Source organism: Carex rostrata, chromosome 4 (genome assembly GCF_964058835.1).
Source record: "Carex rostrata chromosome 4, lpCarRost1.2, whole genome shotgun sequence".
Taxonomy (NCBI): domain Eukaryota; kingdom Viridiplantae; phylum Streptophyta; class Magnoliopsida; order Poales; family Cyperaceae; genus Carex; species Carex rostrata.
The window spans coordinates 1,467,462-1,492,277 of record NC_135921.1 but is presented as its reverse complement, the minus strand read 5'-3'; positions in this window follow the sequence as shown (position 1 = coordinate 1,492,277).

Sequence of the window (24,816 nt, the reverse complement as noted above, 5' to 3'; positions counted from 1 at the left end):
TTGTTGTTCTGTTTAATTGCTTTCTTGGAAAATTTAGCTAAAGGTTGGGCTATAAATTTTAATGATGCGCTACCTATTTTCAGGAGCATTGTAGTGAGGTTGTGGACTTGGCGATTTGAAATTCACTGCGAGACGATGGGAGAGATGTTTCTGAAGAAACAGTGACAAACTTTTTCTTGGGGAAGGTACATTTAGTTATAATTAGTATTTATTTGCTCTCGGTACTCTTTAATTTTAATTAATTTTATGTCAATCGTTGCTGACAGGTATCTGTTGGCATTTGTGGCTGCAATGTGGGGCACTGTGTGCACGCTCTTCGCCTGGTTCCCACGAGCATGCTGAGGTTTTTTGGAACTCCAAGTGTGCACCAGTTGTGAGCCAGCAACCATGACCTTTCACAGCAAATGCCCATTGCTCAGAGGCAAGTAAGTGCCTTTAGTCACATCAATATTTAAATTACTCTTTTCTATTTGAGTTTTCTCTGTTATGATTTTCTTTTGTTTCTGCAGAATAAGACGGGTTGCAAACTGTTTGCCTTATGGGTTGCAAATTGTGGCTCCATGTTGGCATGATTTTGCGAGATAAGTTTTCTTTTACATACTCGTGTCATTTATCTTATTTATCAACTCGCTAATAATTTGCACCTGAATGACCAAGGCTGGACTCCTTTTGTATTCGTACAAGTTGTCACACATTATATCTCTCTTAGGGCAATGATTGGAAATACATTAGTTGTAATTCAGTTTTGGTCATTATCTCCCAAGAAATAAACAACTATCATCTTTGTTATATAAATTTTACTCATGTGCTTCCCATTTTCAGGAGCAAGCAATTATGGTTGTAGCAGGGTTGTGGACTTGGCGATGTGAAATTCACTGCGAGACGATGGGGAGATATGTTTCTGAGTAAACAGTGACGAACTCCAAATGTAAGTATGGTCCATTTAGCACTTACTATGATAGATGAGTTTCAGACTTGGAATGTTTTTAGCACTCTGTTTTAATTTTATTTTTGTTTTGCAGAATTGGAAGGCTTACTGATTGTTTGCATTTTGGGCGAAGCACATCCCACTGCGTCCTTCGAGCATCTGTTGGTGCAGCGCCAAAGCTGTAGGTCTGGCTCCATAGTGGGATGATTTTGCGAGATAAGCTATTTTTTTTCCCTTTTTCTTACTAGTGTCATTTATCTTATTTGCCAGATAGCTTATAATTTGCACCTGGATAACCATGGCTGGTCCTAAACAGAACAACTAGTTCAACTCTATAACGAAGATGAGATTTGTTTAATTTTTAGGGGATAATGACCAAAACTGATTTCCAACTAATGTATTTTCAATCCTTGGCCTAAGAGAGATATAATGTGTGACAACTTGTACGAATACAAGTATCATCTTTGTTATAGAATAACTGTTGGTCATTATCTTGTGTGAATGGTATGAACTTGTTGTTCTGTTTAATTGCTTTCTTGGAAAAATTAGCTAAAGGTTAGGCTATAAATTTTAATGATACGCTACCTATTTTCAGGAGCATTGTAGTGAGGTTGTGGACTTGGCGATTTGAAATTCACTGCGAGACGATGGGGAGAGATGTTTCTGAAGAAACAGTGACAAACTTTTTCTTGGGGAAGGTACATTTAGTTATAATTAGTATTAATTTGCTCTTGGTACTCTTTAATTTTAATTAATTTTATGTCAATCGTTGCTGACAGGTATCTGTTGGCATTTGTGGCTGCAATGTGGGGCACTGTGTGCACGCTCTTCGCCTGGCTCCCACGAGCATGCTGAGGTTTTTTGGAACTCGAAGTGTGCACCAGTTGTGAGCCAGCAACCTTGACCTTTCACAGCAAATGCCCATTGCTCAGAGGCAAGTAACTGCCTTTAGTCACATCAATATTTAAATTACTCTTTTCTATTTGAGTTTTCTCTGTTATGATTTTCTTTTGTTTCTGCAGAATAAGACGGGTTGGAAACTGTTTGCCTTATGGGTTGCAAATTGTGGCTCCATGTTGGCATGATTTTGCGAGATAAGTTTTCTTTTACATACTCGTGTCATTTATCTTATTTATCAACTCGCTAATAATTTGGACCTGAATGACCAAGGCTGGACTCCTTTTGTATTCGTACAAGTTGTCACACATTATCTCTCTCTTAGGGCAATGATTGGAAATACATTAGTTGTAATTCAGTTTTGGTCATTATCTCCCAAGAAATAAACAACTATCATCTTTGTTATATAAATTTTACTCATGTGCTTCCCATTTTCAGGAGCAAGCAATTATGGTGGTAGCAGGGTTGTGGACTTGGCAATGTGAAATTCACTGCGAGACGATGGGGAGATATGTTTCTGAGTAAAGAGTGACGAACTCCAAATGTAAGTATGGTCCATTTAGCACTTACTATGATAGATGAGTTTCAGACGTGGAATGTTTTTAGCACTCTGTTTTAATTTTATTTTTGTTTTGCAGAATTGGAAGGCTTACTGATTGTTTATATTTTGAGCGAAGCACATCCCACTGCGTCCTTCGAGCATCTGTTGGTGCAGCGCCAAAGCTGTAGGTCTGGCTCCATAGTGGGATGATTTTGCGAGATAAGTTATTTTTTTTTCCCTTTTTCTTACTAGTGTCATTTATCATATTTGCCAGCTAGCTTATAATTTGCACCTGGATGACCATGGCTGGTCCTAAACAGAACAACAAGTTCAATTCTATAACGAAGATGAGATTTGTTTAATTTTTAGGGGATAATGACCAAAACTGATTTCCAACTAATGTATTTTCAATCCTTGGCCTAAGAGAGATATAATGTGTGACAACTTGTACGAATACAAGTATCATCTTTGTTATAGAATAACTGTTGGTCATTATCTTGTGTGAATGGTATGAACTTGTTGTTCTGTTTAATTGCTTTCTTGGAAAAATTAGCTAAAGGTTAGGCTATAAATTTTAATGATACGCTACCTATTTTCAGGAGCATTGTAGTGAGGTTGTGGACTTGGCGATTTGAAATTCACTGCGAGACGATGGGGAGAGATGTTTCTGAAGAAACAGTGACAAACTTTTTCTTGGGGAAGGTACATTTAGTTATAATTAGTATTAATTTGCTCTTGGTACTCTTTAATTTTAATTAATTTTATGTCAATCGTTGCTGACAAGTATCTGTTGGCATTTGTGGCTGCAATGTGGGGCACTGTGTGCACGCTCTTCGCCTGGTTCCCACGAGCATGCTGAGGTTTTTTGGAACTCCAAGTGTGCACCAGTTGTGAGCCAGCAACCTTGACTTTTCACAGCAAATGCCCATTGCTCAGAGGCAAGTAAGTGCCTTTAGTCACATCAATATTTAAATTACTCTTTTCTATTTGAGTTTTCTCTGTTATGATTTTCTTTTGTTTCTGCCGAATAAGACGGGTTGCAAACTGTTTGCCTTATGGGTTGCAAATTGTGGCTCCATGTTGGCATGATTTTGCGAGATAAGTTTTCTTTTACATACTCCTGTCATTTATCTTATTTGCCAGCTAGCTTATAATTTGCACCTGGATGACCTTGGCTGGTCCTAAACAGAACAACAAGTTCAATTCTATAACGAAGATGAGATTTGTTTAATTTTTAGGGGATAATGACCAAAACTGATTCCCAACTAATGTATTTTCAATCCTTGGCCTAAGAGAGATATAATGTGTGACAACTTGTACGAATACAAGTATCATCTTTGTTATAGAATAACTGTTGGTCATTATCTTGTGTGAACGGTATGAACTTGTTGTTCTGTTTAATTGCTTTCTTGGAAAAATTAGCTAAAGGTTAGGCTATAAATTTTAATGATGCGCTACCTATTTTCAGGAGCATTGTAGTGAGGTTGTGGACTTGGCGATTTGAAATTCACTGCGAGACGATGGGGAGAGATGTTTCTGAAGAAACAGTGACAAACTTTTTCTTGGGGAAGGTACATTTAGTTATAATTAGTATTAATTTGCTCTTGGTACTCTTTAATTTTAATTAATTTTATGTCAATCGTTGCTGACAGGTATCTGTTGGCATTTGTGGCTGCAATGTGGGGCACTGTGTGCACGCTCTTCGCCTGGTTCCCACGAGCATGCTGAGGTTTTTTGGAACTCGAAGTGTGCACCAGTTGTGAGCCAGCAACCTTGACCTTTCACAGCAAATGCCCATTGCTCAGAGGCAAGTAACTGCCTTTAGTCACATCAATATTTAAATTACTCTTTTCTATTTGAGTTTTCTCTGTTATGATTTTCTTTTGTTTCTGCAGAATAAGACGGGTTGGAAACTGTTTGCCTTATGGGTTGCAAATTGTGGCTCCATGTTGGCATGATTTTGCGAGATAAGTTTTCTTTTACATACTCGTGTCATTTATCTTATTTATCAACTCGCTAATAATTTGCACCTGAATGACCAAGGCTGGACTCCTTTTGTATTCGTACAAGTTGTCACACATTATATCTCTCTTAGGCCAATGATTGCAAATACATTAGTTGTAATTCAGTTTTGGTCATTATCTCCCAAGAAATAAACAACTATCATCTTTGTTATATAAATTTTACTCACGTGCTTCCCATTTTCAGGAGCAAGCAATTATGGTTGTAGCAGGGTTGTGGACTTGGCGATGTGAAATTCACTGCGAGACGATGGGGAGATATGTTTCTGAGTAAACAGTGACGAACTCCAAATGTAAGTATGGTCCATTTAGCACTTACTATGATAGATGAGTTTCAGACGTGGAATGTTTTTAGCACTCTGTTTTAATTTTATTTTTGTTTTGCAGAATTGGAAGGCTTACTGATTGTTTGCATTTTGAGCGAAGCACATCCCACTGCGTCCTTCGAGCATCTGTTGGTGCAGCGCCAAAGCTGTAGGTCTGGCTCCATAGTGGGATGATTTTGCGAGATAAGTTATTTTTTTTCCCTTTTTCTTACTAGTGTCATTTATCTTATTTGCCAGATAGCTTATAATTTGCACCTGGATGACCATGGCTGGTCCTAAACAGAACAACAAGTTCAATTCTATAACGAAGATGAGATTTGTTTAATTTTTAGGGGATAATGACCAAAACTGATTCCCAACTAATGTATTTTCAATCCTTGGCCTAAGAGAGATATAATGTGTGACAACTTGTACGAATACAAGTATCATCTTTGTTATAGAATAACTGTTGGCCATTATCTTGTGTGAACGGTATGAACTTGTTGTTCTGTTTAATTGCTTTCTTGGAAAAATTAGCTAAATGTTAGGCTATAAATTTTAATGATGCGCTACCTATTTTCAGGAGCATTGTAGTGAGGTTGTGGACTTGGCGATTTGAAATTCACTGCGAAGCGATGGGGAGAGATGTTTCTGAAGAAACAGTGACAAACTTTTTCTTGGAGAAGGTACATGTAGTTATAATTAGTATTAATTTGCTCTTGGTACTCTTTAATTTTAATTAATTTTATGTCAATCGTTGCTAACAGATATCTGTTGGCATTTGTGGCTGCAATGTGGGGCACTGTGTGCACGCTCTTCGCCTGGTTCCCACGAGCATGCTGAGGTTTTTTGGAACTCCAAGTGTGCACCAGTTGTGAGCCAGCAACCTTGACCTTTCACAGCAAATGCCCATTGCTCAGAGGCAAGTAAGTGCCTTTAGTCACATCAATATTTAAATTACTCTTTTCTATTTGAGTTTTCTCTGTTATGATTTTCTTTTGTTTCTGCAGAATAAGACGGGTTGCAAACTGTTTGCCTTATGGGTTGCAAATTGTGGCTCCATGTTGGCATGAATTTGCGAGATAAGTTTTCTTTTACATACTCGTGTCATTTATCTTATTTATCAACTCGCTAATAATTTGGACCTGAATGACCAAGGCTGGACTCCTTTTGTATTCGTACAAGTTGTCACACATTATATCTCTCTTAGGGCAATGATTGGAAATACATTAGTTGTAATTCAGTTTTGGTCATTATCTCCCAAGAAATAAACAACTATCATCTTTGTTATATAAATTTTACTCATGTGCTTCCCATTTTCAGGAGCAAGCAATTATGGTGGTAGCAGGGTTGTGGACTTGGCAATGTGAAATTCACTGCGAGACGATGGGGAGATATGTTTCTGAGTAAACAGTGACGAACTCCAAATGTAAGTATGGTCCATTTAGCACTTACTATGATAGATGAGTTTCAGACGTGGAATGTTTTTAGCACTCTGTTTTAATTTTATTTTTGTTTTGCAGAATTGGAAGGCTTACTGATTGTTTATATTTTGAGCGAAGCACATCCCACTGCGTCCTTCGAGCATCTGTTGGTGCAGCGCCAAAGCTGTAGGTCTGGCTCCATAGTGGGATGATTTTGCGAGATAAGTTATTTTTTTTTCCCTTTTTCTTACTAGTGTCATTTATCATATTTGCCAGCTAGCTTATAATTTGCACCTGGATGACCATGGCTGGTCCTAAACAGAACAACAAGTTCAATTCTATAACGAAGATGAGATTTGTTTAATTTTTAGGGGATAATGACCAAAACTGATTTCCAACTAATGTATTTTCAATCCTTGGCCTAAGAGAGATATAATGTGTGACAACTTGTACGAATACAAGTATCATCTTTGTTATAGAATAACTGTTGGTCATTATCTTGTGTGAATGGTATGAACTTGTTGTTCTGTTTAATTGCTTTCTTGGAAAAATTAGCTAAAGGTTAGGCTATAAATTTTAATGATACGCTACCTATTTTCAGGAGCATTGTAGTGAGGTTGTGGACTTGGCGATTTGAAATTCACTGCGAGACGATGGGGAGAGATGTTTCTGAAGAAACAGTGACAAACTTTTTCTTGGGGAAGGTACATTTAGTTATAATTAGTATTAATTTGCTCTTGGTACTCTTTAATTTTAATTAATTTTATGTCAATCGTTGCTGACAGGTATCTGTTGGCATTTGTGGCTGCAATGTGGGGCACTGTGTGCACGCTCTTCGCCTGGTTCCCACGAGCATGCTGAGGTTTTTTGGAACTCCAAGTGTGCACCAGTTGTGAGCCAGCAACCTTGACCTTTCACAGCAAATGCCCATTGCTCAGAGGCAAGTAAGTGCCTTTAGTCACATCAATATTTAAATTACTCTTTTCTATTTGAGTTTTCTCTGTTATGATTTTCTTTTGTTTCTGCAGAATAAGACGGGTTGCAAACTGTTTGCCTTATGGGTTGCAAATTGTGGCTCCATGTTGGCATCATCTTTGTTATAGAATAACTGTTGGCCATTATCTTGTGTGAACGGTATGAACTTGTTGTTCTGTTTAATTGCTTTCTTGGAAAAATTAGCTAAATGTTAGGCTATAAATTTTAATGATGCGCTACCTATTTTCAGGAGCATTGTAGTGAGGTTGTGGACTTGGCGATTTGAAATTCACTGCGAAGCGATGGGGAGAGATGTTTCTGAAGAAACAGTGACAAACTTTTTCTTGGAGAAGGTACATGTAGTTATAATTAGTATTAATTTGCTCTTGGTACTCTTTAATTTTAATTAATTTTATGTCAATCGTTGCTAACAGATATCTGTTGGCATTTGTGGCTGCAATGTGGGGCACTGTGTGCACGCTCTTCGCCTGGTTCCCACGAGCATGCTGAGGTTTTTTGGAACTCCAAGTGTGCACCAGTTGTGAGGCAGCAACCTTGACCTTTCACAGCAAATGCCCATTGCTCAGAGGCAAGTAAGTGCCTTTAGTCACATCAATATTTAAATTACTCTTTTCTATTTGAGTTTTCTCTGTTATGATTTTATTTTTGTTTTGCAGAATAAGACAGGTTGCAAACTGTTTTGCCTTATGGGTTGCAAATTCTGGCTCCTTGTTGGCATGATTTTGCGAGATAAGTTTTCATTTAAATACTCGTGTGATTTATCTTATTTATCAACTGGCTTATAATTTGCACCTGAATGACCAAGGCTGGACTCCTTTTGTATTCGTACAAGTTGTCACACATTATATCTCTCTTAGGCCAATGATTGCAAATACATTAGTTGTAATTCAGTTTTGGTCATTATCTCCCAAGAAATAAACAACTATCATCTTTGTTATATAAATTTTACTCACGTGCTTCCCATTTTCAGGAGCAAGCAATTATGGTTGTAGTAGGGTTGTGGACTTGGCAATGTGAAATTCACTGCGAGACGATGGGGAGATATGTTTCTGAGTAAACAGTGACGAACTCCAAATGTAAGTATGGTCCATTTAGCATTTACTATGATAGATGAGTTTCAGACTTGGAATGTTTTTAGCACTCTGTTATAATTTTAATTTTTTTTTGCAGAATTAGAAGTTTTTCAGACAGTTTGCATTTTGGGCGAAGCACATCCCACTGCGTCCTTCGAGCATCTGTTGGTGGGATGCTAAAGATGTTAGGAATGAGTCCTGTAATATATATAACCATCTTGTTATATCTCAAGAATTTTGTTCTCTCTGTGTCTTGAGAGGAATTCTCGTTGTTGGCGGTGCTTAATGCTTACTAGTTGTGATACTTGTACCCTATGAAGAAGATGTTTTACTTTATGAAGTTAATATGTAAACCTTAAAAAAAAATGTAGTCTTGTTGTTAACATTTGCTATGATGCAAATTGGGCTTTATTTTCCTTATTTTTTTTTTTCATCAATCAGAGATAAAATTTTGTTTGCAAAGTACATTTTCATATAGAGATTATGTTGAACGGTTGATTTTCTACTAGTTGCGTATTTTGTGGAAATTATACTAGTGTATTTTGTCAATCTGAGGATATTATACTAGTTGCGTATTTTGTCATCTTTTAATACTTCTCAGTTCTAACTAATTCTTTTGGTTTCCAAATCATGGATTCTTTCACCATGGTGACAGCTACAGGATGCCACTAGTTTTGAATCAACAACTCAAAAACTAAAAACATGTGCATTGGTAAGTGGATCACATCACCAAAATTTCAAGTCTTGAAAATTATAACAGTTGATTTAAACTGTTCAAGATGATTTCACATGATTTCCATATGAATATGTACTTATATGCTGAATTTTATAATTTTTAGAATTTTTTTTACTATTTTTTAAAATTGATAGAAAATCACTTGATCTGAAAATTCTAAACTATAAAAAACATTGATTGATCCACTTACCATAGATGTTATGAATTTGACAGTGATAAAGGAGATACAACATGTCAATATATATAATGATGAATCACATAAAACGACAAATGATGCATTGGAGAAAACCTGTCCAAGCATCGGCTATATTGAAAGAAATTGAAATGGATTGTACGATAAATTGTTAATTTCTCATTTTGAAATTAATGCTCTGGTAGCAAAATTTGAAAATCAAGCCGGCCTGTATATAGGATTCTTTGAAAATCAAGGATGACAACACTGGTGGAAGCTTGGTGCTATTACATATAATAACAACATTTTCTTTTCTTCTTTTTAATTTGCTTTTCATTTACTTTGCCTTTTCATTTACCAGCATTATACAACTCTTTTGTAAAAGACCTTTTTATGTAATGAAATGAGGGCACTGACCCTAATTTTAGCTCAAAAAAAAAAAAAAAAAAAACCCGGCCTGTAGGATTCGTTGAACCGTCATTTAGAGCTGAGCAATATCAGATTATTTTGCAGCTTTCTATATGTATGTGATGAGATCAGTCAAAGTTTATAAAAAGTCTGTGAATATGAAATTTAATTTAATTTATATCGAATTAACTTGCCTATACTTCTTTAATTAGAGAACATTTGGATATTGATGTTCGACATAACATATATGAAAAACTCACGGCACGTTTCGATACCAGAATTCCGACAGGTTTCGTAAATCATGATAATTAAGTTCACGATGACAATTAAATATATGTTTTGTTCCAAACTAAGTGGTACAAAATATTTTATCTGAATTTCAAGTTAAGTATTTATCAAAACCATTAAATACTAATTTTTCTATAACTTTTTTTTCTTTCTAAAAAAGGAAATTATTTTGCATATTTATTTATTTATATTAAATACTAGTATCATACCCGTGCGTTGCAACGGTGACATATTATAAGAAAAAAAATATATCAATGAAAATAATAATTATCCAAAAATTAAGATACATGCTAATAGAAAATTCATATGATTCTGTATTTTTAATTAACTTTAATCGTGATTTCTGGTAACAATTTGATGATGTGATGATTATTTATTTTTAAGTACCAATGATATCAAATAATAGCTTGATTCGAATCTAATATCAAATATCGTACAATAATTCAATATCAATATATAATATAATATCAAAAAACATAAATAAAAAGTGTTATCGTGTGCATGTATATGATATATATATACACACATATTATAAGAGAAACATATATTCACACATACTTTCTAATTTATATTCTTCTTTGTTTCCAATTTATATTCTTCTTTGTTTCCAATTTATATTCTTCTTCTTTTTTTGTTTCCAATTTAGAATATATACACACACACACACTGTTATGTTTTATATTGAAAATATATTCTAAATTGCCCACAACAATATGTATAGCAACAAAGGAAGCGAAATAAGGAAATAAAAAAAAATTCCATTGTGATCCATAAAGAAATGAAGAAAAAGTAAGGAAACAAAGAAACAAGAAAATGAAAAGTGGAAGGTAGAGTTTTATCAATTGAAGAAGAGAAAATGGAAATTAACAAAAAAATAAGGAAACAAATAAATATATCGCTAAATTTCAGAGTTTGTTCAATTTTAATTGTAACGTTTTGTGTGGCAGCACACTGTGTTTTAATATTCGTTTCTTATTCAGTATTCGGAAAGCCACCGAATACCGAATATACAGTATGAGGCCGAATATTCGGATTTTTATTCGGATTTATATATTCGGATTTTCAAATGAAAAATTATAGGCATTAACTCTAATAAATATAGATAAACATAGATAAACATTACAAATAAACATAAATAAAATATAACACAAGTTAGAACAAGTTAACAACCCTCAGTACAAATTACAAAACTACAAATAAGCATAAATAAAACATAAGTTCAAATTTAAATAAATGAAATTACAACTTATTCGGTTCTTATTCGGTTCTTATTCAGATTCTTATTCTCTATTCGGAAATATTTGGTTCATACTCAAAAATATTTGGTTCATATTTGAAAATATTCGGTTCTTATTCTCTATTCGGAAATATTCGGTTCATATTCGGAAATATTCAATTCTTATTCGGATTTTTATTCTCTATTCGGAAATATTCAGCCGAATATTCGAAACCGAATATTGGACCGAATACTCATTTCCTATTCGGTTTCCAACCGAATAAGAATATTCGGCCGAATAGACCGAATATTAAAACACTGGCAGCACATGTGGTGAGTATGTTTTAACTAAATTTAGACTTCTATACATAAAACAAATGCATTTGATCAAAAGAAGACAAATTATGTAATTGGAGGGCTGAGATCAAATTCGAAGTTTTATTTTTCAATCGTAGCCGTTGGCGGATTGGACACCCAATGTGCTTAATAATAGAATGAAGATAGTACTACCGCACAGCGTCAAGACCCACACTTTTCTAACCTCATTATTGGTGAATGGAAACATCAATTTAAATATAAAACTATAAAATAAAAATAATATTAAACACAATTTTGCACAATACTAAACATAATATATATATCAAACACAAAACACATTACTAATAACTTATCTCTAATAGCAGCTGATCAAATAAGAATTTTCAACAAAATGATCAAAAGCGAAACCAAAATGTAATTTTTTTGTTAAGCACACCTAAAAGCTGACACATTATTTATTACTTTTTATTTCTTTTACAACTTTATATAATTTAAAAAATAAAACATAGAATATAATTGCTTTTATGGAAATTATAACAAACAATCATGGGCATAATAATTAATATATATTGGAAATAAATAATTAAAGAAAAACAAAATAATTCGAGAGAACTGCGGTCAATTCTCAATTTCAATTCCCATTAATAGCTCAACGAAACATGTATGAATGATGACAGATACAAATACAATTTGATGCGAACCACGTATATTTAATACTAGCGTCGGACGCGTTGCAACGGAATATATTATAAAATAATAAAAACTAATTTTCATACAAAATAATTTTTTTTTTATAAAAAATAAATTAATAAAAAAAAATCATATAGGTAGACCAAAACTAAGGCCCATGAGCAACAGTAGGACCCAAAAGATGTGACATATAACGATGAATAATAATATACGAAATATTTATTTCAATTTTTTTGTTTAGTTTTGACATAGAAAAAGACAACAAAATGGAAGGTGTCATATGCAAAAATCTAACCAGAATGTGCATCATTTCTAATTTAAGTGTTATGGGCGATAAAAAAGAAATGACACTCTTTCTTATTTCAGATAACCCTCGAGCAATTGAAGTGTTAATATCTAAAGGTGCTAAAGTCGATGTGCAAAACTTTACCGGGTCACCCTTGCTTTTAGCCACTTTGCTTGGCCACGTATCTTGTATGAAGGTTTTGTTGGCTCACAATGTTGATGTACTTGACTCTTTCATTTTTCTCTTTCCTCAAATACATGTTATATTGTCAGAAATTAAAATTCTTGCCCCAACCTAGCTAAAACTCTTGCCAATTTTAAAGAATGTAAAAACTTAGTTATAACCTGTATTACATTCACCAATTGAACTATTGTCCTGTCAGCCAAATGAGTTGTTATGCGGTGTCGTGACGCCTCTCCTTATTGCCATGATGAATAATGAGAAATGTACATTTCATCCATCAAATCAAACAAAGGAAATTGTAGAACTTCTGATCAAGGTAAAAAATCTTGCTATTCTGACACTTGTATTTAGGAGCTGGAATCATCTTTTTTGTTCCACTGTATCTTTGTAAACTACAAGTTTACTACTGCATCAATACTTCTAAGTTAGACCTATAACATAGATTATGTTTACCTTAACACCAACCATATATCTTTTGGGTGTAAATAATACTCATGAGCATTTAAATAGGACTACACAAAACTTGGCAAGTTAGCCCAGATAAATCAAGTCAACCAAATCTATTAATGATGAATTATCCGTAAAATTGTGAGCCTACATTTCAGTTCACTTTGTTTGATTTTTAAGTATGGTAAGTTATAAATGAAATTCACTTATCTGTCAAAATACGTAAATTGTGGGTTCTTAATTAGTTGCAAATGTCTCAAATATTCTGATTATTTGGTGGTAGTTGCAAAAATTAATGGAATTGAAACTATCCTCATTTTTTGTATGTACTGTAAAATGTTAAGTGTTATTTGTCCAAAATTGTTTTTATTGTCATCAGTCGTAATGTTATACGTTTTTATCATCATATGTTCATTTTGAATATCGTACGCTGGGGCTGATGTGAACAAGATACCGGTGTTAAGTTTGGCTTACCATTCCAAGAAGCTGATGGAGTACTTGTTGGAATCTGGAGCCGACCCCAATCTCCCTGATGAAGTGAGTTTACGTAAAAAAAATATGATATTCCCCTTGCTAAAAGTGAGATATTGCATAGCTTATAGCCCTTAAAACTGGGAATTATCACCATAGCTCATCTTTCTGTTGTTGTATTACATAGTAGATAATTAAAGTACCTCGACCCTGTCCGTTTATTCAAGCAATCGTGTGCTAGTTGTCTCTTGATTAAAAAAATATGGTGAAAATAGAGTTTTTTTTATTCATGCTTTGTAATTTCTGTAGGTTTATATGAGATATTTCTTTTTCTTTTTTTAGGTTAGTTAAATGAGTAAATTAGTCGAGGTAGTTTGAAGGGTAAAAGATTTAGTTGTCCTTTTATGAATAAATTGCAATACGAATGAGTAAATTAGTCAAGTATATATTGACTTTTCACATAGCTAGTAATTATATAATTTGAATTTAACAAATCTGCATGTCAATTAAGTACCAACTTTCAACATGTTGCAGTCTGGAAGGTTACCAATAGAAGTAGCAACAATGAGTGGTAAAATTGAGTTTGTGGAAATTCTCTTTCCTGTAACACCTCCTATTGCAATGGTGCCAGATTGGAGCATTAAAGGCTTACTTAGTCATGTTACATCTGAAAAGATTGAAAAAGAGGTACATATTTCCTTTCTTTATGTTTGGATGAATGTGTTCTTGTATGAGAATTTTTTTTGAGCAAAATTTTCGGGAAAATAACAAAATAACAAAATAACAAAATAACAATATTTTTTTTTATTTGAACAACAAAAAATAACAATATATTAGCTTTACTGACATACTTTTGATGGATTTAGTGTAAAGTTCTTTCCAAGAATAGACTTGTGGATCTGAAACAAAAAATCAAAGATATGCTATTCTAGAAAGAGTTTCTTGCAGCACTAGTCCTCTGTAATTATGTAAGTAAATAACTATTCTGACCTGTTATTGGAAAATTATTTTTCATTGAATAATTCTAAAGCTATTAAGCTGCTTTTAATGTAGGCAATAGAGGAAGATTCTGACAATGCAAGTGTCTACTATGCAAAGAGATGCCTCTGTTGGATGCATTTGGGGAATGCTATGTGTAAAATGACTGGCTTCAAGTACATGATCAATGCCACCATTGATGCTGATTCGTCCAAAATGTCAGAAGTTATTCACACGTTAGGCTTGGACTTCTCTGAAATGTAAGTTGAACTGTCTAGATGCACTCCATATTGATACCGAACCAAACTTATCCCTTTGAATCTAAACAGTCACAACCTTTCACAGTTTCATTCGCTTCACAATAATAGGGTGCAACGACATCAGTTATGCTTTCTGGTCAGTAGAATAATCATTGTAAATCACTGCAAAGTGTGCCCAATCTCCTATTATAACAAAAAATCTGATAATTTTTTCTTTCTCATTTAGAATTTTGAAGACAATTTGTAACATTTTGTTTGGTTGTCCTTGTCACCCTCCTTCGTAGGCTTATTTCAAGATTTCTAGGTCTAAAGTTGATTTGCAAATTCAGATGGAATTTGAAGAAGAAATATTTCATTAATTGATCATCATACATACATTTCATTGTGCAAAATCTAAGTCCTATTTATAATGGATACAATGGCTTCTAGCTGTTAGAGAAAAATAGAGAAATGACCAAAGAGGTGTTGAGAAAATAATCAAATACAGAAAGTATCGGGATAAGGGAAAGGAAAAAAGTGAAAGGGTGTAATTTGTAATTTTTTTTACTTTTGCCTGGTCTACCCAAGATACCATCTCCATTTGAGTGTTTTGTTTGTTTATCTTCAACAGTTAATGTTAATTTTTGTTTCTTTATTGTTGCAGGATATCGTTCCAAATGCTTTTGAAGTTATCCCTGGCTTGAGATTGGATGCTAAAGATGTTAGGAATGAGTCCTGTAATATATATAACCATCTTATTTTGTTATCTCTGCCTCCATCTTATTTTGTATATCTCAAGAATTTTGTTATCTGTCTTGAGAGGAACTCCCGTTGTTGGCAGTGCTTAATGCTTACTAGTTGTGATACTTGTACCCTATGACGAAGATGTTTTGCTTTATGTAAACCTTAAAAAAAATGTACTTTTGATGCGCCTGTTAACATTTGCTATGATGCAAACTGGGTTTTGTTTTCCTTTTTTTTTTTTCTCTATCAATCAGTTATTTTCAACCTAACATTTAGTTTGGACAAAATGAAGTCTAGAAGACTTGAACTAGATCGGTGCAGTTTGGATTTAAATCATTTGCTTCCTAAATAATTAAATTGTGGTGCTTCGGGTTGCGTGATGGTTTAGTTAATTACAGAAATTAAAGTTTCAATCCACTGCAACGTAAGTAATTGCATCACTACAACAATGTAGATACTTTTTGCGAGAGAAAAAACAAATTTATGACAGTACTCCCTCGCGAAAAGTACCGTCGCAAAAAGAAAAAGCTGAAGAATGAGAGTAGTCCGTCGCAAAAAGTCACTTTTTTATCCTCGCGAAAGGTGTCTCATTCTTGTTGTGCATATTCGGCCTGGCCTCTGTTCTGTTATTGGGCCTGACCTGGCCTAGGTTCAAGACGGCCATATTCTATGGTTTTGTGAAGGAGCTACAGAAATAATTCTGTCAAATCAATGAATAAGTGCATTACACTGTTCGATGTGATTAGTAGCATTATTTTAGCTTCTGGAGATGATTCAAAGGTTAAAGTTCTAGAAAATGGTCATCTTGCCGTGAACAAAATTTTGCTTCAAAAACAGCCCCAGTACGTAGTAAGTAGTTTTTAAAGGTACAGTCCATGGAGAAAGATCAATTTTGCAATTAGCGATGAGATAAGTGGCTTGTTGCATGTTTTGTTATGGTGAATTAATAGTGTACCCTCTACTTGAATCCTCTTAATTACACGACATCTTTTGGCAGCCTCTATCTTGACCAAATCTTAGGGGAATAATGCATTTCTATCGCGACCTTGTGAGAGAGAGAGAGAGAAATTGAGTGAATTGAAGAGCCAGGAATTCATATCACTCAAGGTAACAAAACTTTTCTGTATATCTGGACTGCCGATCCAATCAGAATATCCACGATATTAAAAGAGCTCCGTGCATTCCATCTCGGATCGGATTAGTTCCGATTCTGATCAGACGGGTTGGATCTAAACAAAAATATTATGTTACCTCCGAGAATATGGACTCGGAGAAAATAAATTTGGAGCTTGAGCTATAAATAGTGTCTCACGGATTACACTGCCCCGTTTAGTTTTACTAATTCATCTCACGAGAAACGATTTATAATAAATTAGTGTTTTAAATAGTATCTTTGCATAAGGTTTGATGTGGTCGTATGTAACCGTATTCTGAATTCATCAGGTTTCCAGTTGAGTACGTGCGATATATATGCACATATATAAAGCTAATCTCTTCTTGCAAAATTTGCGAAGCCTTTCTGAAAGTAGCACGTGTCATGTGTACTTAACCACAACCAATTTTTTTTTATTTGATTATAAAGCATTCATATATGATAATTTGAATTCAAATGGTCAGATAACCAATTTTTTTTCATTTATTATGACACGTTCATAGTTCCGTAGAAGAATTATATATGACAATTTGAATTCACATGGTCAGATTAGAATTTTTTTTTTTTTTTGGAAAAATAGTAGATAGCCCACCGTTTTCGTATTGAAACCAAAAAGCACCCGCAAAGATATTCAAAGAGGAAGCCTAAAACAAATACTTGAGTTGTTACAACTGTTCTTACATCAGATCATACACAAAAGCATAACAGCTAAATAAACCAAACATAAGGTAAACTATACCAAAATAAGCAGTAAGACCTCAAATAAGAAACATAAGCAATATTTGAGAGAAATTCTTTGTTGTATTACAAGGATATTAAATAGTTTGATGACTTGACCTCCAACTTTTACTAAAAAAAAGATAAGAAAGAAAGAAACAGAAGCAATAGCTAAAGGAAATAAATTTGCTGCGATTCTCAAAAGAATCATAGGGCCCTGCTTTTCCAAATCCATCCCTCAATTTTTTAAATGCACAAATCTCAAAATCTGTTGTTTTATATGCACAAATCTCAAAACAAATGAATGGGTAGATTTGGAAAAGTAGGGTCCTGTGATTCTCAAGAATCATAGCAGATTTGTTTCCATAGCTAAAACATGTAAACAATATCTAGTTTTTTAAGTCACTCCAATCAATGGAGTGTTTATTTTCAGTGCCTTGGGCGCTTTCAGACATTGGATCTGTATTGCTATCCATCCCAAAAGGCACCTGAGTGGCAGCACCATCCTCCGGGCCCCCTTCCTCCATCGCTGCCATGGCCAGGAGTTCTCCTCTTCTGCCAGGATCTGAACTGGGAAACCTTTGACATTAGAGGATGGTTAGATTATCAAATCAAATGATCCAATGCCAGCCGTCCATTAATTGTTTCTTGATTCGTGCACGACTCGAGAACTATGAACAAGATGATTAATTAATTCACCACGTCGCAATAGTAAATTTAAAGTTATGATTATATTTTTAGAATATATAATTATTTTGGAAGGTTGATATTTGAGTGTAAAAATTTAATTTGTAAAATTCAAGACAACCAGATTAATTTAATTGGTTATATACAAAACCTGTCTACAGACTTTCCAAATAAATTGATGTAGTTTACCATATAAAACAATCCAAAAAAAAAAATGCTATGCTCAATTAATATATTTGTAAGTCATGTTTGATTGAGGTCTAAATCATAGAATAATGAGTTTAAGCGTTGGTTATTCCACCAAATATGAATTAACTAGGTTTAAATTTAAAATTAAACCACTTATCCAGGTGGAATAAGGTTTAGTCCATCAAATGGCCTAAATATTTAGTTGTTAAGCCAATAATACTATTATTTTTGTGAAACTATTTCCCTCTTGTCGATCCGATAATACTATGTAAGACCTTATTATTTTGATATAATGTAAGAAGTTATTAGCAATTATAAATTTCGTAAGACTTTATTTCTATTTGGCTATCTTGTGTTTGAAAACTAAATACCAAGTATTGTCCAGAAACTTGTGTTGATAGTCTTCTCAAGTTTAATTGCACACATGAAAAACTAGAATAAAATAGATTTGTCCTCTATTTGCACTTCTATAGAATTTTGTTTGGTTTGTGTATAGTGTTATTACCTGTGTTGCATGGATACGGGTACGGGTATCGTATCGGATACGATATGGATACGGTGATACGGCAATTTTCAAAAATCTCAGATACGATACGCCTATTATATATTATATTAATTATATTATTGATTCAAAATTTATATTATATAAATTAAATATCAAAAATTCTAAATAAGGTGCTTTATATAAGTTTATAAATACAACTACTGTGTTACAACAACAAAGTTGAGTGGGTGCAGTGGTTGATGCGTATGTTTGGTTACCCTTAGAACCTTGGTTCGATTCTAGTTGGAGACTAGGAATTTTGCTCCAAATTTGTTGGGTACGGCTTGGTCTTTGCCCCAAATTTGTTGGTTGCACTTGGTCTACACGCGGCGTGCACACAAAATTAAAATTGTCGGTCCACGCGCGGCTCACAGAAGGAACGAAAGCATCTGCAGACGTATCATCTCCGTATCCGAATAGAAATGAGACGTATCCACGCGTTTTTGTGGGTATCGTTGACCGTATCATAATATTAAGGATACGCCACATCATCAGATACGCCAGCTGACGTAGCCGTATCGTACGCATATCCGTATCCGATACGTATCGGATACTGGTACAGGATCTAATATGGCGTATCCGTGTAACATAGGTAGGGGTGAAAACGGAGCGGATAATGCTGATACCATATCCGCATCCGTCGGATAATGAGCGGATACGAATACGGATACGGATAGTAAACGGATATCAAAATTCAAAACCAAATCCGCCTTAAACGGATACGGAGCGGATAATGCTGATACCATATCCGCATCCGTCGGATAATGAGCGGATACGAATACGGATACGGATAGTAAACGGATATCAAAATTCAAAACCAAATCCGCCTTAAACGGATACGGATACGGAACGGATAGTCCACGGATACGGATTGGAATACGGATATAAAACAAATAATGGTCGGATAATTAAGATATATTAACTTGTAAGATAAAAATATTAATTATAATATTGAAGAGAGGGTTCAAATGCCTCCATGTTTTTGTGCCTCCATCATGCCTCCATCTCTCTCTATCATTTTGAAAGTTCAAACAGTCGATCCGAACCGCTCAACCTAACCTCCATACTAAAATATGTTTGGAGACCAAATTTTATATTTTTAGGAATTTTTTTAGATAGATACAAAATCAGTAAATCTGAACCATCTAAAAACAGTATTTTTGTACCTATCTAAAAAAATAGTAAAAAAATTCCTAAAAATATAAAATTTGGTCTCCAAACATGTTTTAGTATGGAGGTTAGGTTGAGCGGTTCGGATCGACTGTTTGAACTTTGAAAATGATGGAGAGAGATGGAGGCATGATGGAGGCACAAAAACATGGAGGCATTTGAACCTTCCTCATATATAAAATAAAAGAATGGTAACAAAAGTTAAAGTGGTGTAGTGAAGAGATAAGAGATGATATGTTGATATAGTATATATATAAAATAAAAGAATAGTAACAAAAGTTAAAGTGGTGTAGTGGTTTGATGCTAAGCCTTGATGCTAGAGGACAAGGGTTCGAATTCCAGCTCAAGCAAATTTGTTTTAGCGCTGAAGGTCCTCCTAGCGGGTCCAGGTTCGCCTCACCATATGGGGTTCTTAGCGGGTCCAACCATGTTCCGGATGGTTCGGATATCCGCTCCGTTTTATACTTACTATCCGTATCCGTATCCGTATCCGAATCCAGATATTCTGTGAATATTTGATAATTATCCGGATCCGTTTAATTCGGATTCGGATTATAAGCGGATTCGGAGCGGATATCCGTCGAATAATCCGGCTCCGTTTACACCCCTAAACATAGGTTATTACTTATTACATCAAATTCAACTAAATAAGGGTAAAGGACATTACCTTAGTTCTGTTTTAGCCTATGTTACTCGGATACGCTGTATAGGGCTCCGTACCCGTGTCTTGTTTTTTCCAATTTTTCTGCTCTGGATTCGTTCCCTCATTGGCTCATTCAAAGGGCTTCAAGTGGGTGTGGGGGCCTGTGCTATTCTCTGATTCTCTCCTCCAACGCCTTCAATTGCTGCTTCTCTCTCCTCTCTCTTCAATTAATAAGTACCGTCTGTACGCGGAATTTTTTTCATAAACCATAATTGAAAAATGGATTCTTAGGGAACCAATATGATTACAACTTTTTTTTCAAAAATCATAAGAACCGTGGGAACCTCACGGTCTGGCATTTTTTTTTTTTTCCAGACCGTGTGCTTCTCACGGTCTTGCCAAATTTTTATTTTTATTTTTTTAAAAAAAACAGATTTTTTTTTCAGACCGTAGGGTTCCCACGGTCTCAATTTTTTTTTTTTTTTTTTTTTATAAAACAGAATTTTTTTTTAATTTTTTGTATTAAAATATTAGAAATGTTGAATATGTTTATTTGAAAATAGATGAAATACAATATAATTTGATTTATTAGAAATACTGCAATAAATAACCCGGATCAATATTTTTCAGGTCGGATTTTTCACGGCTGTAAGAAAAATTAATATATTTATTTATGTGTTATTAGAAAAAAATAAAAATGCTTAGATTCTGAGTTATTGATCCCGGTTCAAAAGTCATTTCTAGGTAATCTATAAAATATTGTGATCTTTCTAGTAAATTTAATTTATGAAAAGTTGTATATATTTTTGAAAATAATAATAACTTTTAAGTTATTTAATAATTGTTATTCAAAAAGAATTCTCAAAATAGATATAACTTTTTATAAATTAAATGTCCTAGAGGGATCACAATATTTTCTGGATTACCTAGAAGTGACTTTTGAACCGGGATCAATAACTCAGAATCTAAGCATTTTTATTTTTTTCTAATAACACATAAATAAATATATTAATTTTTCTTACAGCCGCAAAAAATCCGACCTGAAAAATATTGATCCGGGTTATTTATTGCAGTATTTCTAATAAATCAAATTATATTGTATTTCATCTATTTTCAAAGAAACATATTCAACATTTCTAATATTTTAATACAAAAAATTAAAAAAAAATTCTGTTTTATAAAAAAAAAAAAAAAAAAAATTGAGACCGTGGGAACCCCACGGTCTGAAAAAAAATATGTTTTTTTTTAAAAAATAAAAAATAAAAAATAAAAAATTTTGGCAAGACCGTGAGAAGCACACGGTCTGGAAAAAAAAAATGCCAGACCGTGACGTTCCCACGGTTCTTATGGTTTTTGAAAAAAAAATTGTAATCATATTGGTTCCTAAGAATCCATTTTTCAATTATGGTTTATGAAAATAATTCCTGTACGCGACCCTCGTTTCCAGAATTCCAGTTTAGTTTATTTATGACCAACACGAAATATCTATTCTACTAGTTGATGAAAGATTTTTTGTGGCACTTAATTTAAGTGCAAATGTGCAATGGATCGATGAAGTGAATATAGGTGTTGAATTTCTGTGACAATGGGTCAAATAAATTAAATACGAGTGCCACATATAGAGTCGTTTCTGAATTAATTGTAAAACTTATATACACAGTATCGTATTTTATAAACTAACTTAAATTAATAATGTAAGTGTTCAACTAATTAAATTATTTTTTGTTACATAATACAAGTGTTGAATTAATAATAAAATTAAAATAATAAAAAATAATATATATAATAGCTATATCGTATCCAATTTTTTTGAAAAATATCATATCGCTGTATTTGTATCGTATCCAATACGATACCCGTACCTGTATCCATGCAACATAGATTTTAGCTATAGTAATGGACGCAAAAAATAGCAAATTAAACCATATACTTAATTAAGTCACCTCATTTCAACCAAATAATAACAACTTAAGAGATGACATAAAGATATTTAATCAAATATAATTAACATAGGGCGGCCTAAGTGGAATAACCAACTTAGACTTCCAAAATTTTAGGATACAACCAAACATCACCTAATAGTTTCCATATCAAAACTTAATTATGTGTTTATAAAAAAAAATAATCCATATTTATATTATAAAAAATCAGTTATATATAAACGAGTATTTATATTTGTTTAAACTAGAGATTTACATCACATATCTTTACTTTGGCTTGTGAAATTGAAGTTTTTGAATTTATTATTAATGTTATTATGTGTTGAAAATATATAAAATTTGTAGAAGGATAATAGGTATGGTCTTAACAAGTTACTAATTTTAGGATTTAACAAAATTATTAGAAGTTCAAAATTGGATATCCGTACTTTTAAACTGTGAAACTGCGGAGAAATTTTTTTTTTTTTTTTTTTTGCAACCACAGCTTTTATATTTCTTGGTCAACGCCATTTCTTTGATTTTTGTGCGTTCCAAAAGTTTTCTCGGCCAATCCAAAACCATTTTTTGGTCAAAATCGTTGAAAACCCAAACTTTGAGAAAAAAAAAGGAAAAGAAAATTTGTCGGAACTGCGACCGTATTAAAAATAAATTTATCAGAATTCGTAATTATTTGGTTTAACTTTTTTTCTTAAATGATAAAAATAAATATTTCGGATGAGAAGCAATGTGTTGGACAATGATGATGGCAAAAATTATTGCGATTTTAGAGATTTTTTTTTGGTTAATTTCTTTCACTACTATTTCTAGAATAAAAAAACACAAGTTCCGTCAGTAACTTATTTCAGCAGCCATATTTCGCCGATATGATCGAACACGTAACCCAATTATATGTAGATCATAAATTTGCTATATATTAGTGTTGCCAATACATGAATATGAGCAGAATAAAAATATTAAAGCAATGTTTGAGATATTTTTGCCTCTTAACTGAGCAATCAAATTCAAGTCTGATGAATTTATAATTAAGGTGCTTTGACACAGTTTCAATTATAAGGATGCAAAATATCTTAATAATTTAGTAATTTTTCTAAAATAGTAATTTATTTTGAAGGATTATATAAGTTTTTGTAATTATTTTACAAGTGGTATGAACATATTAATTCCTTCAATTACAAAACGAAACATCTTTGCTAAATTAATTATTTTTGCCGCGTCAACGGAGCTTAAATTGCAGAGATGAAAACATTTTGGTATTAATGTGAAGAAAATTGTTAATATAGGACATGAATTTATTTTTTGCATTTACAAGAACGAAGACGCTCTAATTTTGTCATACCTTTTTTTCATACTATGTAATAATATTCATAGTAGCAATGTTAGCATGGATTGTTTTGCAATATATGTTACTTTATTGTTAGAGACTTATCTTGTAATTTCGTATGCACAATGGGAGATTGTCTTAAACGAACATAAGTCTTTTTTTTGTTCCATCTCTAGTTATATTCTCCGTTTCCTTTTTTGAGATCTATATCTCAGAAATTGTAAAAAAAAATATCACATCAATAATTCTAGTAATTACCTCTCAATTAATTTTATATTACTTTCATTTCTAAAACTACATCTATATATATATTAATAATTTAAAATTTTCAAGCTTTATATCTTGTAATTGTCTATAATTACAAATTAATTATCCATTTGATATTATATTTATTAACATATTGCTAATTTATGCCAAATTAGCAATTGATCTATATTTTTAATTGTAACTTTTTAAGGTCAACATTAGTAATTTATCTCTAAGTGGGATAGAGGTGTTCTAATCTTTTAACCAAACTCTCAATTAATATCATTAACTAAGATAATAAATACACTTTGGGATTAGAGTCTTGTTTATTAATTTAAATCTAATTTATCTCCAATAAAGAAGAGAAGAATAACATGTGAATAATGCCTGATAGAAAAGATGTTCACACATTTTCTATTCATTCGATCACATTGCGTTTCGTGTTGAATAACTTGTGAAAATCATGTTTTATGTATGAAACAATTTATGTTTGGACCTATTGAAGTATTGAATGCTCATTGTAAACACTTAAAAGTTCATATTAGAATTTAGAACTATGTGAATGTAGACATTAAAAATTGCTTGATACTATAAAGCAAATTGTATGAATTAGATATTGTAGGGAAACAAATTGGATAAAGGTAAAAAATAAAATAAAATAAATATATTTAATATGGAAGTATGTTTTATAATAAATATAATTAAAGCAAATTGTATGAATTAGATATCGAGGTCGGCTAAAATTGTTGGGTGAAGATCCTCCTTTTGTGTTTCCTCCATAAGGCTCAAAAACCCGTTGCCCAAGCAGTTTCCCATTGTTGCGGTGTATTATGAGGCTGCAAGTG